Here is a 14,849-nt window from a genome sequence, read left to right on the forward strand (position 1 = left end):
AAACGCAGTTTCTGTGAAGCTGCCGGAGTTCTGGGAGAACCTGGCCACCGCCTGGTTCCTTCAAGCTGAATCGCAATTCCGACTCCGCGGCATCACCGCCGACGCAACGATGTACGACTACCTCCTCACCTCCCTGGGCAGCTCCACAATCACGAAAGTCTGGACAACACTACAAAACCCTCCGGAGGAAGGCAAGTACGCACATCTCAAGGCCGCGCTCATTAAAAAATTCACAGCCTCCCAATTCTTGCGCAACTGCCACCTCCTCGACCTCCCGGGCCTCGGTGACTCCACGCCATCAGACTTGCTCTCACACACGCTTGCTCTGACCGACGAGAAACCGCCCGGCTCCCTCTTCCGCACGCTCTTTATCCGCCAACTACCTCCCAGCATCCGCCCGGCGATCGTGGCGTCCAGCCTCACGGACCTTGAGGCCCTGGCCGACGAAGCCGATAAGCTCCTGTCCGCCAGCTCCAACCATGCCGTCACCCCCGACCTGGCCTCCGCAGCGTCGGCGCGCGCTCCACCCTCTATCGCTCGGCCACGAGGCCCCCACGTCCCCCAAGCCCTCCGACCCAGGGCTACTGCTACTTCCATACCCGGTTCGGCGCACGGGCACGCCGCTGCAGCCATCCCTGCACGTTTCCAACCACCCCCACATCGGCCTACACGATGGCCGTGGGGCAAGCAGGCGCGCTGCTGTACGTTACCGACAGCGCCTCCGGACGCCGTTTCCTACGCGACACGGGCGCGCAGCGCAGCATCATTCCTGCATCCACCCTCGAGATCCAGCGAGGCGGCCGAGGCCCTGCACTGGCTGCCGCCAACAGCACTGACATCCGGACGTACGGCACCCGCACCGTCACCATCGACCTCGCAGGCCGCCGCTACCACTGGGAGTTTATCACCGCCAAGGTGCTCTCCCCGCTCCTCGGTGCGGATTTCCTGTGCGCCCACGGCCTGTTGGTCGACAGGCCTCGGCGCCGCCTCGTGGACATGAACACCATGTCACCTATCCCGGGCGCCATGGCCCCCCCCCAACCCGCCAAAATGGTGTGGCAGTGCCGCGTCCACTCAACGGACGACTACTCAGCACTCCTGGCTGAGTTCCCAGCCCTCACCAACCCGACCTTCTCCGCGAAGGTTGCTAAGCACGGGGTAGAACACTTCATCCCCACCACAGGCCCACCGGTGTATGCCCACGCCCGCAGGCTGGACCCGGCCAAGCTGGAGATCACGCGGGCCGAGTTCGCCACAATGGAACAGCTCGGCATCATCCGCCGCTCCAACAGCCCCTGGGCCTCCCCACTCCACATCGTCACCAAACCCGACGGGGGATGGCGCCCCTGCGGGGACTACCGGCGCCTAAATGACGCCACCACGCCGGATTGGTCCCCCATACCACACATTCAAGACTTCTCGGCTAGACTGGCCGGCCGCTCAGTCTTCTCCAAAGTCGACCTGGTGTGCGGTTACCATCAGGTGCCAGTCCACCCCACGGACGTTCCCAAGACGGCCATAATCACCCCTTTTGGGCTATTCGAGTTCCTCCGAATGCCCTTCGGCCTCAAAAACGTGGCCCAGGCCTTCCAGCGGCTCATGGACTGCGTCCTCCGGGACCTGAAGTTCCTCTTTGTCTACCTGGATGACATCCTGGTAGCTAGTTCCTCCAAGCAGGAACACATCGAGCACCTCGCACCCTGTTCCAGCGGCTCAGTGAGCACGGGCTCATCATCAGCCCAGCCAAGTGCCAATTCGGCCTCAGCAGGGTCGAATTCCTCGGCCACCACATCACGCAGGACGGAGCCATTCCCCTGCCCGCCAAGGTGCAAGCCGTCCAGCAGTTCCCCCGGCCTACCACCATCAAAGGCCTCCAGGAGTTCTTGGGGATGATCAACTTTTACAACCGCATCATTCCCGGAGCGGCCTCCCTCATGCGGCCCCTATACGAAGCCCTCCGGGGTAAGAAAGACAGAATGGCGATCGAGTGGTCGGCGGACATGTTGACCGCTTTCGACTCGACCAAAAAGGCGCTCGCCGACACCACCATGCTCGCTCACCCACAGCCCAACGCCAGGGTGGCCCTCACCACGGACGCCCCCGACCACGCGGTCGGCGCCATGTACGAACAATGGGTCGACGGGGCCTGGCAACCGCTGGCCTTTTTCAGCCGCCAACTGCGCCCCCCGGAGGCCAAATACAGCGCCTTTGACCGCGAGCTCCTCGCACTGTACCTGGCAGTCCGCCATTTTAGATTTGATCTGGAGGGCCGCCCCTTCACCGCGTTTGTCAACCACAAACCCCTGACATTCGCGATGGCGAAATCTGCAGACCCGTGGTCAGCCAGGCAACAACGCCAGCTCGCCATGGTGTCCGAATTCACCACGGACATCCAGCACGTCTGCGGTCGAGACAACGTGGTGGCCGACTGCCTATCCCGCCCCGCCGTCCACGGCGCCCACCTGGCAGTGGACTATGCTCAACTGGCAGCGGAGCAACGCACCGACCCAGATCTGCTCTCCGCGCCCACAACCCTCCCAGGGCTGCGACTGACCGACATCGCCTGCGGCCCGTCCACCATCACAGTCAAATGCGACACCTCCTTGGCGCAACCCCGCCCCGTAGTCCCGGCGTCCTGGCGAAAACGGGTGTTCGACATCGTCCACGGTCTCTCACACCCCGGCACCCGCGCGTCCATTAGACTGGTGGCCAACTGATTTGTCTGGCGCGGCCTGCGCAAAGATGTGCGCGTCTGGTCCAGATCCTGCATAGCTTGCCAGCGTGCCAAAATCCACCAGCACGTCAAAGCCCCACTCGAGGAGTTCACCGTGCCAGAAAGAAGGTTCGGCCACGTCCACATCGACCTCGTTGGCCCCCTGCCGCCATCACAAGGTCACACGCACCAGCTGACAATTGTGGACCCGCTGGCCCGAGGCCATTCCACTGACGTCCACCACCGCCGCAGACATCGCGAGGGCGTTCATCGGTACCTGGGTCGCTCGGTTTGGCGTCCCCTCCGACATGACGTCGGATAGAGGCCCACAGTTCACCTCTGATCTGTGGGCCGCCATTGCCCGAAACCTCGGGGTGGCCGTTCACCGCACCACGGCTTACCACCCCCAAGCCAACGGACTGTGCGAGCGATTCCACAGGTCCATGAAGGCGTCCCTCCGCGCCAGCCTCGAGGCAGAGGCTTGGATCGACCGCCTCCCGTGGGTGCTACTCGGCCTACGCTCCGCAGTCAAGGAAGACCTGCAAGCCTCGGCGGCGGAACTCGTGTACGGCCAGCCGCTGCGCGTACCCGGAGAGTTCCTGCCCACCACCACGACCCCCTGGTCGGCTGACCAGCAACGCCGCGCTTTTGCCAACCGAGCACAACAGTTCGCTCCGGTACCCACCGGCCGGCACGGCGAACCAGCAACCCGCGTTCCACCTAGCCTGCACATGGCCAAATTTGTTTTCGTGCACCATGACGCCCACCGAGGACCTCTACGGCCCCCATACGACGGACCCTACAAGGTACTCCAGACGGGGAACAAGTTCTTCCTCCTCGAAGTGGGCGGCAGAACTGACAAGGTGTCGGTCGACCGGCTCAAGCTGGCGCACCTAGAGCCCGACGAACCCGTTCAAGTGGGCTAACCCCCACCGCGGGGCAGACCGCCTAAGAGCCCGACGCGTCCGACCGCCCCGCTCCCGACACCAACCGCCAAGAGCCGTTCCGGCCGTGCCATCAAGCCGCCATGCCAGTTCGTACACTCCCTACTAGCGGATTCTGGGGGGAGCTGTGTGGCGTACCGATCACAGAAAGGACACAATCCGCTTTCCGGTCCGTAGACTATAAATCAGGCGTCATGCCTTTAAGAAGGATCACACCTTTAAGAAACTCGATCTGCAACATAGTTAAGCCCAGAGCAGGGGAGGAGCAGTCGAAGCTGTGCACTGATGAAAGGCAGTCGTACTTTGTGTAGTCTCTGACTCCATTTTGTGTTCAGCATGCAGCCTCAACAATTAAACCTTTTCTGTTGAACCTCTCCGAGTTCAGTATTTTTTGCTAGGAGTACGTAGACTCCTACAATATTAAGGGAATCAAGGGATATGGGGATAGTGCAGGAAAATGGAGTTGAGGTAGAAGATCAGCCATGATCTTACTGAATGGTGGAGCAGGCTCGAGGGGACGAATGGCCTACTCCTGCTCCTATTTCTTATGTTCTTTTTATGGTTTATTGCAGCTATCTCCTCAACACCCCAGCATTTTCTGGTTAATTGTGACTGCCACTCATTTCTTGACAAGTTTTTAAATTAATCTTCACTCCCAAAACAGCTTTTTGAACTCCCCTTTTCACAACTACCCAGCACCACCTCCAGTCTTGAAAACCAAACTGCAGACCAAAATAACTAACAAAACTGCTTCCCCATAGATAGATGTGCCAGCGAAAAGGATGAGGATACAGAAAGTAGAGATCAAACAATTTCCAAGTAAGAAATCACACACAAAATAAAAGTCACGCATCATCCCTCAGTCACTTTCTTTAGTTAGGCCACATTTGGAGTACTGTGTGCAGTTCTGATCTCCATACTACAAAAAAGGATGTTGAAACACAGAAAAGATTTACATGGCTATTACCAGAATTGAAAGGATGCATCTATCAGGAATGATTGAGCAAGTTGAGGCTCTTGAAAAAAGGCTAAGAGGAGATCAGAGAGAGCTCTTTAAAATTATTTTGGTGTTCAATAGGGTGGATGTGGAGAAACTGCTTCCACTTGTTTTTATATCCAGATTAAATGGCATAAATATAGAATAGCCACTAACAGGTCAAATAAAAAACTTACGAGGAACTCTTTACATGGAAAGTGGTGAGAATGTGGAACTCACTGCCACGTGGAATGGTTTAAGCAGATAGCTCTGCTGCATTTAAAGGGAGGCTTGAGGCATACATGATGGAGAAGCGAACAAAGGGATACAGGGGACAGGGTGGGGAAAGGAAATTAGAGTGGAAGGGGGCTAGTGTGGAATATAAACACCAGCATAACCAGTTGGACCGAATGGCCCATTTCTGTGCTGTAGATTCTATGTAACACCCTCTCATGCTTTCTATCACATGGTCAATCTAGTGACCATGGTCTTTGGTGGGGGTGGAGGAGAAGGGAGAAAAAAGGGGTGGGGTAAGCAGAATCTCTTTGGGTCAACTTAGATCAGTTTTTTTAATGATTTACTGACCCCAAATTAACTTGACCCCAAATGGTTAAATCTTGCAGGAACCTATACAGTCATCTAGCAGTTTAATTCACATGTTTAATCTGCAACAAAGCTATCACCTTAGTGACTTTCTAACACATACTTTTGAAACTAACCAAAAATGTGTTTTTAAAATACTTAATTCTGCTTATTCATATTTTATTAAAATATGAACATTAGGCAGTAAGAAATGAAAGAATCAAAATAGATATAAATAGTGATAACAATGCTCTTGGTATGCTGCCCATTTTAATTGTGCCATTTCCATTGAAGTTCAGGTACATACCCAGAGGGTAGTCAAAGGAACACTATGTCCTTGAAGCTTGCCAACTCAAATCTTCCAGTCTCGGATTAATCCTTTTAACAATTACACAGCATGAATACACAGATCGAGACCCAGCGTATTTAGTCAAATATACCCACCATGGTATAAATGAAAAACACATCAGAGTCACAAATTTGATATTTATACAACTCTAAAAACTAACATCAGTACTATTATATACACAGTTCCCTAAATCAGAAAAAAAACATATTGCCTACTTAGTCAAACATTTCCAGATGAGATTTCCCATTCCTCCCCCCCTCACCCAACTATTAGTCTGGGTACTCACCTTCCCAGGAAAATGCTGGCAGGTACTGAGAAATCTAGCCTTCTGTTTCATGAGCCTTCACATTCTCAAACCCTGTGCAAATCACTGATTGTAGTTGCATCACTTTCTGTTTTCAGGTTACCTTTCAACTGGAAATAATTGATGGAAAAAGCTGTTTATTGCACCTATACTTAAGGATCATGGGAACCTGCTCCTTTGGGTTGGGCTCTAAAAATGGAACAAATCTAGCTGCTAAAAATAACTTTGCACTGCGGTGTCGTACCTGCAACTGCACAGTTACTGGTACATGAATACTGTACAACAATACAAGCAGGAAAAAGAATTTGGGAAAAGTGACAAAAATATAATAAAATCAATGCTATGTGCAAATCAGTTACAGCAAAATACTCATTAGACAGGTAGTAGATTCACAGTGGGGATCTGTGGGCACTTAATATATCCTAGGAGTGAGGAGGTTCATGAGTTGGCAAAAATCACAACTCACAAGAGAGTTCAAGACAAATGCAATAAGTTGGTCATTCCACAATTCTCCTGTGTATTTTTTCCATAGCATACTTAAAACCAAAGATTCACCAGTGATACTTTAAAGACCCTCGGAAATGATGGACACGGAGGTAGTCATGGTGGGGATGTTTGTGTTAGTGATCTTATGCATCAGTATCAATGGCGGTGATGTTAAGTGTATATACATGCAGTTATATAATAGGCAAGATTGCACAAGTGCAAATGAGCTCTGTGGAATCACTGAGGCATATATAAATCAACATAAACACAAGCCTTATGAGCAGATATATTAGCATAATAGGGAGGCAATGAAATGGCAAGTAACATCAGCAGCATAGTAGTGGTATCACATGTACCCAAACATTTGGTTGAGTAATATGTGCAAAGAGTCATTGTTTGCAGTTTCTGCACACATTTGACAGTTTTACTGGTCATGCTCCAGAATGTGCCATTTTACTTGGCAGTGTGTTGATTTAAGTTGTTAAAAAAATACACCAGCTGTACATGTCTGAGAGTTGAGGATGGTAAATAAGAGGAACTGGTGGACAGGGGAAGCAACTGGCAATAAAGACCATACATGAATATTTTAATTGCATTCGAACTGTCCAACAGTATAAGTTGAGTCGTGGCACTAAAACTGGTATCAGTAGGTTTGAGCCTTGTGAAAGGATTATGGCATCAGGTACAAGTATGAAAATGTATTCGTTTCTGCAATGTCGCTTGGGCATCTGTATCTATAGCAATATGTATTACTGCAAAGACAAAAATTATTGGTCCATGTTAAGAGCAAAACAAGGTTTTAAAAAAAATAGATCTGAATTAATTTAAAATCAAAACTCTATTTTAATTAATCATAGGAAGATAGATATATACACAGTCAGAAGATCATTAAATCCATCTGAATGGTCCCAAAAATAAAGCAAAAACATATTATACCCCATTTTTTAAATGCCTCAATCTTGATTAAGATAACATCCCAAGGTGCTTCACTGAGATATAAGGAAAAAACTGATGCCAATCCAAAGAAGGAAGGACTAAGCCAAAAGCTTGGTCAAAGAGGTGGATTTTAAGGAGAGACTTAAAAAAGAGGGTGGCTGATAGGTGGAGGACTTTAGAGAGGGAATTCTGAGAGTAGGGCCTAGTTGGCTGAAAGCAGAGCTGCCAATGGTAGGGCAACAGGGTGTGGGATTGCACAAAAGGCCAAAATTAGAGGAACAGAGAGCTAGGGGCGGGGGTGGCAGGCTGGGATGGTTTCAGAGATGGGAAGGGACAAGTCCGTGGAGGGATTCAAACACAAGTATGAGAATTTTTAATTTGAACAGGAACCAAATGTAGGTCAGCAAGGACCCTCAGAGAAATAGCATCTCTGTGGTATCAATATATCCATGTCTTGTGCATATTCTTAAAAGTAATAAAATAGAAATAAATGAACACTCAGATTTATTAATAATTCCTTCCCCAACAAGAACTATTAGAAAGCAGCATTCCCAATAGTCCTTGGCTCAGTGGGTAGCACTCTCACCTCTGAGTCAGAAGCTTGTGGGTTCAAGTCCCACTCCAGAGACCATTTTTTATTTGTTCATGGGATGTGGGCGTCACTGGCAAGGCCAGTATTCATTGCCCATCCCTAGTTGCCCTTGAGAAGGTGGTGGTGAGCCACCTTCTTGAACCGCTGCAGTCTGTGTGGTGAAGGTACTCCCACAGTGTTGTCAGGGAGGGAATTCCAGGATTTTGACCCAGCAACTTGAGCACAAAAATCTAGGCTGACAGTCCAGTGCAGTACTGTGGGAGTGCTGCACTGTCAAAGGTGCCATCTTTCGGATGAGACGTTAAACCAAGGTCTGGTCTGCTCTCTCAGGTGGACGTAAAAGATCCCATGGCACGATTTCGAAGAAGAGCAGGGGAGTTATCCCTAGTGTACTGGCCAATATTTAAACCTCAATCAACGTCACCAAAAAAACCCAGATTATCTGGTCATTATCACCTTGCTGTTTGTAGGAGTTTGCTGTGCGTAAATTAGTTGCTGCATTTCCCGCATTACAACAGTGAATATACTTCAAAAGTACTTCATTGGCTGTAAAGCACTTTGGGACTCCCAAGATCGTGAAAGGTGCTACATAAATGCAGAGCATAAACCACTGCATTCCTAGCACCAGCAATTGGCCTTATAAAAATATATATAATTTGTCATATGTGAATTCCCAGAATAACATGCCTGGTGCTGAGGTCACCATTTTTAGTGTGGTCAGGCTGCAGCTGGTCAAGAGAAAATTTTAATTTTCTTCAGTTGAGAGAGCATTAGGTTATGGAGATTTCATAACAACTGCCCTCTGGGACACTGTAGTGGCTAGATATCAATTTGACCTGCTTTAGAAGTATGTTTTCCCCTCCAAGTATCACAGGGGAGACCGGGGGGGGGGGGGGGGGGGGGGCGGAGGGTGGTATGGAAGGGCCACGATGCAATCTGGTAGTCTGCTTATTCTAACAATAGACATATTTGGAGTGTATTGATCAGTATTACAGCTCCCCTGGCCTCTTTGAAACTGGAGAACTCAATAAGAGATTGTGGAATAGGAATGCCAAATATGAGAAAACTATATCTTGCATCCTGGCAGCTGCAGTCTCCTTTAAATCGATTTTAAATAGCATTATGCGTGAACCATTTATATACTTACAGGGTATATTATATTGCGAGTTGTCCACTATCAGCAACCCTAACTGAAAGGGTGGCATAGTGATCATGAAGCCAAATTGTTAATTCGATTATATGCTTTCAATGCAAATGCTCCGTGGTGATAGCAGTATTTTCCATGTTGATATCCTATTTGGCAGATGAAAAGTTTGGAAGAAACTTTTCTTCCACTTCTTTCTTGGCATAATAGTGAATGGATACAAAATCTACAGTGTGTTTTCCCTGAAGAAGCAGATGCAGTAGTAGTTCCATTTGGAGTCAGGAGAGGAGCTTGTATCTCAGAACCATTATTACTTGCATCATGTGTCCTCACAAAAGAATAACATGCCAATGATCACTGTTTAGGGACACACCATTTGCTCAAAGTACTCAAGTGCCACGAGTGCTCATGGAACTACCAAAATACAGGAAACTTTTTTTTATCCGGCATGGACAGGACCGACGTGGTGCCGGTTCATCAAAAATTCCGGATAACCGAAAGCTATAGTAAAAGATACGGAGCTGAGAGCTCCGTATAAAGCAACAAACCCTGTTGCTTAGCAGCTTCAGAACAATGGCCACAAGTTGCAAGCGTCTCTGTAGCTTAGCAACAGCTGCAGCCACACCCTTGCACAGCAACAAATGGAGGAAGGCAAGTAATAAAAGTTACCTGAACCTACTCCTGAATTTTGCCGGTTAACCGAGATTTCCGGTTATTTAGGTGCCGGTAAGTCGAAAGTTTCCTGTAAGTTAGTACTTCTGGAGAGGAGGGAGAAAAGAAGGATGTAACTGAAACTGAAAAAAAGGAAAAGCTTCACTGTGCACATTTGTCATGCTCCCTAAAGCAACACATTTCCTTGTTATGTGCCATGTAGTTCACTTTTGTACATCATCTTAAGATTTTAAAAACGGAGGTTTATCGTGGTACTTGAACATAAACTTGAGTGTTATGTCTGCACACTGGGTTACAGTGCTGCATTAGAGTTACTCTAGCACATGAAGCTTGATAGTGCTGTTATCGTTATATTATGTCTGACATTGGTGATAGGTACTCGATTGCCTTGGCCTGTAGGAGTTAGTTGGATCGGGCATTAAAAATGACAAGTTGATTTCTACATGCCGTCATTGAGTTATCCTTGCAAACGTAACATTTGGCGACGAGGATGGCTGAAATCTCTCTTCCACCACCTCCTCCCTTCCTTGCACTACCCGGTGAGCCCCCGATCCCATGGGTTCGCTGGTTACAGTCCTTTGAAACCTACCTTATCGCTCTCGGGCTAGAAAATGTGAGTGCAGCACGGAAAAAGGCACTGTTATCCCATTGCTTGGGAGCGGAGGGCCAGCGTGTTCTTGGGACATTATGGACAGCAGGCTCAATACAAACATATGATGTGGCTGTGGCTCTATTAAGCACATACTTCTCTGCCCCACAAACTGCTCTCCTCCGGCGATTCATTTTTAGACAGCGTCACCAACTCCCCGGCGAGTCTGTGCATCAGTATGTGGCTAATTTGAGGGGGTTAGCTAGCTCGTGCAAGTTCGGTGCACTACAAGATGAGATGGTGCGTGATCAACTAAAAGAGCACACCAACAACGTGAGAGTGCGTGAAAGACTGTTACTCGAGTCCGACAATCTGTTGTCGTCACAGGCAGTTAACATTGCCTTTCAAGTGGAATCTGCAGCCGAATGTGCAGTGAAACTAGCAAGACATCCAGTGAGCAGCTTCTCCAGCGTCCCCTTCCACTCTGAACTCTCACACATGGCTCAGCCACACACACCCAGTGACAGCGCCCTTGGCCCCGACAGCTCTGACACTGTAATGCTCGCGCGACTGCAGCAACACGCGCTACCGCGGCAACAGTGTGGAAACTGTGGATCTCGTTCACATGCTACCAGAGCGCAGAATTTCCCCGTGCGTGGCCAAGCCTGTCGCAATTGTGGAAAACAAAATCACTTTGCAAATCTGCCCCTGTTGCTACAAATGAACACTCAGTCCTCAAGCACTATAATTCACAATGTGAGCTCTGGGCCAGTAGTGGCTTTCAAGTCATGCACAATGAACCTGAATGATGTGTGCATTCCTCTGTTGTTGGATACCGGTGCCAGTGCCTCACTGCTGAATGTGGACACATTCAAACATTTTTTCAGCTCCCTGCCACTCTCTGCGCCCTCCACTGCCCTCTGTGGGTATGGTAATTCGAAAATTGAACTAGTGGGCTCAGTCAACCTCACTGTACGCTATGGAACAAAAGTTTTGCCAGATTTTTGTTTTCATGTGGCACGCCAAGGGGCTAACCTGATGGGAATGGATCTTTTCACTGACCTGAGTTTTTCTCTCTTGGACACCGGCGGGTCTGCGAGTCTGCACGTCGCCTCACCGTGGCGCCAAACATGGCCAGCACTCTTCGAGGGTCTGGGCTGCCTGACTGCCTTCACCCACAGCCCATGGTTGACTCCACCGTTACCCCTGTCATTCAGCCACTGCGCCGCATCCCGCTTTCTCTCCGTGACGGGGTCACAGCTGAACTAAAGCAGCTACTGGAAGCTGGCATCATCGAACCAGTTGATGCCTCCCCATGGGTCTCCAACCTGGTGGTCGCAAAGAAAAAGTCAGGTGGTCTACGCGTCTGTGTCTATCTTCGATCAGTGAATAAGGCCATAATCCCTGACAAATATCCACTGCCCAAGTCAGAGGAACTCACAGCGCAGTTCTATGGCTCCATCCTGTTCTTGAAACTGGACCTTCGACAGGGCTATCTACAGGTTCCTCTCCACCCCAGCAGCAGGGACCTCACTGCTTTTGTGACACATGCTGGCATCTTTCAGTACACCAGGATGCCATTTGGACTTAGCTCTGCACCCAGCTGCTTCCAAAAGGTGATGTCCTCTGTGCTTGCGGGCATTCCTGGGGTGGCCATCTACCTGGATGACATAGTTGTGCATGGGCCCTCGGCCTCCACTCACGACGAACGCCTTCACAGAGTTTTCACGGCTCTAGCAAAACACAAGCTCATGCTGAATGGCGAAAAGTGTGTCTTTGCTGTTTCAGAGATCGAGTTTGTGGGGTTTCGGTTGTCAGCTGACGGTATATCCCCACTCCAGTCAAACGTGGATGCCATTCACAGCATCCCAGAACCCAGCTCTGCAGCACAGGTTGCCTCCTTCCTTGGCATGACTGGGTACTACCTGAAGTTTTTGCCCCAGTACTCAGCCACCACAGCCCCACTGCGCCAGCTCCTGCGAAAGGATGAGCCCTGGGTGTGGTCACAAGCCTGTACGGAAGCTGTACGTCTCCTCAAATCGCAGCTCACGTCGCCTCCAGTGTTGGCTCCCTTTGACGTCGCCAGCCCCACCCTCATCACCTGCGACGCATCCGCTGCAGCTGTGGGGGCAGTGTTATCACAGATACAGAATGGAGTGGAGAAACCAATCGCCTTTGCCTCCCGAGCCCTTAGCCCCACTGAACAGAAGTACTCAGTAGGCGCGCGTGAGGCGCTGGCGTGCGTCTGGGCATGTGAGCGGTGGCACCTGTACACGTATGGCCGTGCCTTCACCCTGCGAACCGATCATCAGGCTCTCACTGTCCTGCTGTCGACATCCGGCACGGGCCACAGACCACTGCATCTACACTGCTGGTCTGACCGCCTCCGCCAATACAATTTCAGTCTCCAGTCCATGCCAGGACGTGACAATGTTGTTGCAGATCTGCTCTCCCGCATTGTCTCTGCCCCAGCCCCACTCGTCGGTTTTGAACATCTGGAACAGGATATCATACAGATGCTGCACACGCCTCTCCAAACCACAGTCTCTCTCCAGGAGCTCAAAGAGGCCTCTGAACAGGATCTGGCCCTCTCCCAGCTGTGCACCTTCATCAGAGATGGCTGGCCTCACAAGGTGCCTGAGGAACTGTCTGCCTACTCCAGAGTTAAAGAGGAGCTCTCCTGCTGGAATGACTCCTGTGTTGCACGTGGGCTCTGCACTGTGGTCCCAAGTGCCCTTTGTGCGCGTGTTTTATCCATGGCGCACGAGGGCCACTTGGGCATAGTGAAGCTCAAACAACGATGCCGAGACCTAGTGTGGTGGCCGGGTATCGACAGGGAAATCGAGGCCCTGGTCAAGGACTGTGCAGCCTGCCTTGTAAGTGGCAAGACTGACCACCAAGCTCCTCCACCCCTGCAACCCCTTGCCTGGCCCTCTCAGCCCTGGGAGCACCTGCAGCTGGACGTCTGCGGGAGATCCATGGTGTCCCCCACCATCAACGGTTCCTAGTGGTGACCTATGACCTGCACTCAAAATGGCCAGAGGTCACCTCTTGGGTCATCATCGATATACTTGAGTCCCTCTTCTCCCGCTGGAGGCATCCAAAGGCCATCACCACAGACAATGGCCCCCAAATGGTCTCTTCGGAACTCTCCTCCTACCTTGAGAGCAAGGGCATCCGTCACATACGCACAGCGTACTACCACCCCGAGTCAAATGGGGGGGGGGGGGGGGGGGTGGAGCGTTTTAACCAGACACTGAAAAATGGCCTCAGAGCACACCTATCCCAGGGGTGTGTGTTTGACAAGGCCCTCCTCCACACACTGCTGCACTACAGAGCCTCCCAGCATTCCACTACAGGGGTCTCACCCGCATCCCTCATGCTAGGCCGTGAGCTCATGCTGCCCTTTAGCAGGCTCCGCCCCTCGCTAGCTCGGAGCCCTGCTCCACGGGCTCAAGCCACAGTTGCCAGACAGCAGGAGAAGATGAAACTCTGCTTCGACCAGTCAAAGTGGGCCAAGGCGCCCAACATCTCAGTCTCCGATTGGGTCAGAGTCCGCAGGCCTCACCGCAACAATAAGATGGCCTCATTCTGGTCCTCCCCTCTCCAAATCAGCCGCCAACTTGGACCAGCCACTTTCTGCCTCACTGACGGCGCTCGGTGGCATGCCAGCTGCCTTCGGAAGGTGCCAGCACCCCCTGATGCAGGATTACACGGATCTAACCCCCAAGCCTTACCCCCAGAGTGGCGGGATGCACATGTGGCTCAACCAGCCAACCCTCAAGCAGATATTGTGCCTTAGCCACAACCTCACCAGTCCCCACCTCGGCTCCTCACCAGTCCCCACTTCGGCCTGCTCTTCACCAGTCCCCACCTCGGCCTGTTCGTACACGTTCGCGCCCTGGCCACCTACAGGACTTTGTCACTACATTTCATGTTTGAAATTCTGTGAGGGGGGAGGAAATGTTATGCCTGCACACTGGGTTACAGTGCTGCATTAGAGTTACTCTAGCACATGAAGTTTGATAGTGCTGTTATCGTTATATTATGTCTGACATTGGTGATAGGTACTCGATTGCCTTGGCCTGTAGGGGTTGGTTGGATCGGGCATTAAAACGACACGAGTTGGTTTCTACATGCTGTCATTGAGTTATCCTTGCAAACGCAACATTGAGGTCATCCAAAACTTTGCTGCTCTTATCCTAATCGCACCAAGTCCCGTTCTCCCGTCACTCCTGTGCTTGCTGACCTACATTGACTCCCGGTTGAGCAATGCCTTGATTTTAAAATTCTCATCCTTGTTTTCAAATCCCTCTATGGCATCACCCCTCCCTATCTCTGTAACCTCCTCTAGCCCTACAACCTGCTGAGATCTCTGCGCTCCTCCAATTCTGACCAAGTTTTCGGTCATCTTCCCTAATATCACCTTATGTGGCTCGGTGTCAAATTTTGTTTGATAACACTCCTGTGAAGTGCATTGGCACGTTTTACTACGTTAAAGATGGTATACAAATGCAAGCTGTTATTGTTGTTACTGCATTATCCAAATTCATATACATTAC

General features: G+C 50.7%; 1 protein-coding gene across 2 annotated transcripts in view; it reads right to left on the reverse strand.

The window, feature by feature from the left end:
* The window catches only part of trim66 (tripartite motif containing 66), a 306,202-nt gene that overhangs the window by 256,778 nt on the left and 34,575 nt on the right, over nt 1-14,849 (reverse strand). The window contains exon 1 of one of the 2 annotated variants that reach the window (XM_086007942.1): nt 5,851-5,971. The exons of the other annotated variant lie outside the window; for it this stretch is intronic. The gene's annotated coding sequence lies outside the window, so the exon portion shown is untranslated. Of the gene's footprint in view, nt 1-5,850; nt 5,972-14,849 lie in introns of those variants that run through there. 2 annotated transcript variants of the gene reach the window in all.

This window comes from Somniosus microcephalus, chromosome 15 (assembly GCF_052327205.1).
Source record: "Somniosus microcephalus isolate GS21.2 chromosome 15, FLI_Smic_1.0, whole genome shotgun sequence".
In the NCBI taxonomy this organism is placed as follows: Eukaryota; Metazoa; Chordata; class Chondrichthyes; order Squaliformes; family Somniosidae; genus Somniosus; species Somniosus microcephalus.